The 4,215-nt window shown below is 37.2% G+C and overlaps 1 pseudogene; it reads left to right on the plus strand.

The window, feature by feature from the left end:
• The first annotated feature begins 2,978 nt into the window (after positions 1-2,978).
• On the plus strand, positions 2,979-3,554 carry LOC145632790 (putative wall-associated receptor kinase-like 16 pseudogene; annotated as a pseudogene).
• Positions 3,555-4,215: the final 661 nt, after the last annotated feature.

Below are 4,215 nucleotides of genomic sequence, written 5' to 3' on the forward strand. Positions count from 1 at the left end.
ACTCAGCAGGATACATAACCAATTAAGAAAGGACAAACAAACTGGGAATCATCCAAACTTATAACAAAGACAAAGTAGAATCGTAGCAACCAAACACATCTACAAGGATTGACACAACAATGAGTTTCACAAACAGAACAGAAAGGAAGAAAAACAAACCTTGAGACATAGTTGGAGCAACCTTCTGTTCAGAATCAGAATCGTCCAAGGACTTAATCTGAATAACCGCTTCGGGCTGCGTCTGTTTGATGAAGGATCTCTCGTCTGCACTCAACTCGTACAGCTTATCTATCTAGGACGGAGACTTAGAACGCTGCTTCAATTTACTCGCTGCAACCATCAAGCAAATAATCCCGAATCAACAAGGAAGGAAAGCAAAACACGGGAAAATAAGAAAACAGAATACCTTCAGCCTCAACAGTGTCAATAAAAAAATCACAATCATCACCCAACGAATAAATCCTCACAAAGAAGAACTTGTGATACCACTTCTTGTAAAACGCCTTCTCCAAGTCAGTCACCAAAGGACCAACACCATCTTTCAAACGAAGACCAACCCGATCCTTACCACTGGTCCTAATAGTATAAGGATAACACAAATCCCTCACATCAAGTTCTATACGCAATTTCGCACTCAGCAAATCCAAAATTCTCAAAACCCTCCAAGTTTGGGGCAATAATTGACAAAGCGAAACCCTAACCTTAGACAGAAATTGACGAACAAGAGAAGAAAAAATAAAAGTATGCCCAATCACAAAGGGGTACTCGAAAAAGCACACCCAACCAAGGGCAGTTCAGTCAGCCCTCTCCCTAGAAGACAAGATTTTCACCACAACCCCATCAGGAAATCGTGCAACGGCAACGATATTCTGAACTTCCTCCCTCGTCACGGTAGAAGGGTAAACATCTTTAGCAGGAAAGACGTTTTGCGCGACCAAAGTCGGCTTCTTAACACCCTCATCCACCCCAACAAACACCACTCTTATAGGATCACCAATCACAAAACAAAAGAGAAAACAAAAAAGTTAAGAAACAGGAAAAACAGAGAAAACAGAGAAGAGAGAGAAAATACCTGATGAAAATAAAAAATTGGGATAGAGAGTAAAGTGATTGAACAAGAGCTAGCACGCCCAATAAATACTGAAGAAAGAAATAAAACCGCCCTCCACGGTTACCGAGGAACTTGCCTTAAAACTGCCACCACGCTCCACGTTTTTGTTAACCGTTGAAATAATTTTAAAAATCCTTCTAACGGCTTCTTTAGGTAATTTTCACTTCCAATACTTGAAAATAAAAATTAGGGGCAATTGTTGGGCCCATATTAACATACGACCCAGTATGCTTAGGGAATCAATCCAAGATCAAGGATTCAGCAAAATAACCAAAAACGGCGTGATTGGAGTAAACAAGGAAAGCAGCATCAAGAGCATCAATCAAGAAGATACTTGCCAAAGATACACCTACAGAATAGGGAACAAAATAAATCAAGGGGATCGTCTACATTTCAAATATATTCTAAATATCTATGTAAACCCTAGGGATTCCTAGGTATAAATAAGAAGAATTAAGCATTTTAACACTCATGTACACTCACATATAATTCAAAATAAACGATTTGCTCTACTTTTATCTACGGAACTGTGTCCCTACTGAACAAGGAGGCTTGTCCTTACGTTGTGTCTCTAATCTTATCTTCTTGTTCTTATTGAATATTTACTACTTACTTATTGAATATTTATTGCTTTATTATAGTTCTTATTCGCTTTAGATACTATTAGTAGTAGGATTGTTATTACCCCTCAAAACATAGCAAATTCTTAGATATCCTAGCTGAGATTTGCCCAAACAGCCTTGTATATGTATAGATATAGATGAATTGCAGAAAAACGTCATTCTTATAAAGAACCAGCACTTTGCATCTACACTATAGGCAGTTACAATTGCACTTGGCCACAAGGCTACAGCCGCAACAATGGCACAATAGACGATCCTTGTATTGCAGATAAGAAGGGTGCTGAAATGCCAATGAAAATCAAAATCATTGGTGGTATGTACTTGAGTAATGTCTTCGTATCATAATGAATTTCTGTCTCTCTTTACTAAGCGATGAAATTGGGAAAGTTATAAGTAAGCTCTGTTTTTAGTGATTTATACACAAATTATGTATCATAATCTAACCAATTTAGTGAGTGTAACAATATTTATTTAAATTTCAACCGAATCTTTTGTCATCTTTTTGGGTCCCATAAATGAGATACACAAATAACATAGAATAATGTTAGCAAACAAAGAATTAAGAAAACGAAAGAAACAAGAATTGGGCTCTCAAAGCAATATAATAGAGATAAATGAAATCATCAAGTAAACAAGAAAGAAAGGTCTGGATTATCAAAATTTGGCCACTGATACTTCAATTACATATTGTCCTGATTCCTAGATATGTGTTGTTGATATAGGTAATGGAGGTAGTATCATTGTATCTTTCATAGTTGCCTTTTTGATCCATTAGCAATACGAAAACAGAAAACAACTAAAAATGAGGGAGAATTTCTTTCATCGAAATGGGGGTCATATTTTACAACAAAAATTGTTAGGACGAGATGTATCAGTGGGTCATATGGTTGAAATGTTCACAGTTGAAGAGCTTAAGAAGGCCACGAATAACTATAGCGAGAATAGCATCGTAGGCAGGGGAGGTTTTGGCATGGTTTTCAAGGGAACCTTGACAAGAAAAGTTACATCCCATACCAACCAGGTAGTTGCCATCAAGAGGTCCCTCAAAGTGGATTCAAGCCAAGTCGAGCAATTTATCAATGAAATTGTTGCCTTGCCTCAAATTAACAACAAAAATGTGGTGAAGCTCTTAGGTTGTTTCTTGGAGACAAAGGTACCATTACTTGTTTATGAATACATAAGTAGCGGTACATTGGTACATTGTATGACCATTTGCATGATGAGAGAAAAGTAAGGCTTCTAACATGGGATATTCGCTTGCAACAGAAGTTTTTGAAGTCTTGGAATATTTGCATAGTATAGTCTGTATACCGATAATTCACAGGGACATTAAGTCAGCAAACATACTTTTAGATGCTAGCTACACCGCAAAAGTCTTTGATTTTGGTGCTTCAAAGCTATCGCTGACAGACCAGGACCAGTTAGCATCGATGGTTCAAGGAACATGTCGATATCTTGATCCTGAGTATATGCAAAGTGGTGAGTTAACTGAGAAGAGCGATGTTTACAGTTTTGGTGTTGTTCTGGTGGAGCTACTAACAAGGGAAAAGGCAATTTGTTATGCTAATAAGACTGAGGCTGAGAGATGCCTTGCTGTATATTTTCTTTGGAAGCTAAAGGAAGACCGATTGTTTGAGATTCTTGACAAGGATTTAGTGAATGATGATGTAATCGAGCAGCTGAGATCAAAGGAGTTGGTTTACATTCATGGTCAAACAATGGTGTTCAGTAGGATGAGAGTGAATATTTGCTCGGCAAATCCAATGGTGTCACCAACCATCACAGTGGCAACAACAAAACCATCGATAGCGGCCCAGTGAGGAACCAAAGTGGAGTTGTGCAATTGATGCCTTTGAATGATGGGAGATGATTATAATGATCGACAAAACTTCGAATGACATCTACTTTACATATTTTACAGTTTTTGATGTTTGTACCATATTTGACGTATCGATGTTCCTTTATTTTTGCTTATATACTCTCTATTATATTTCTAATGTCTTGAAATTTTAATATACATCATTCCAAGATAATCTGAAACCTTCTCAATCTCAATTTCACTCTACAAATTTGACACAAGATTGCCCAAACCAAATCAAAACTAAAAAAAAACAAAGAAAAAAAAAAAGAAATTTTAGAAAATAACACCAAAAAAAAAAAACACACACACACACACACACACAAAAATTTGACTATAACACTCTAAAAAAAAAAAATTATTATAACACTACAAAAAAACACAAAATTTTGATTTCACCACCACTTAATGGGTTCTTGAATGAAATTCGTTAGGTGGGGTCCACGTTGCCATATGTCACTATATTATTTGTTAAATAAAATTTTTTAAAAAATTAAAGCCCCAAATTGAACCCAGCCCTAACCCAAAACCAGCCCCAACACCACTACCGGCGGCCTAACCCTAGCCACCGACACTCCCTTCCCCACCTGCCGAAGCCAACGCACCACCTTAGCCCAACCTCA

Source organism: Chenopodium album, chromosome 5 (genome assembly GCF_948465745.1).
Source record: "Chenopodium album chromosome 5, dcCheAlbu1.1, whole genome shotgun sequence".
In the NCBI taxonomy this organism is placed as follows: Eukaryota; Viridiplantae; Streptophyta; class Magnoliopsida; order Caryophyllales; family Amaranthaceae; genus Chenopodium; species Chenopodium album.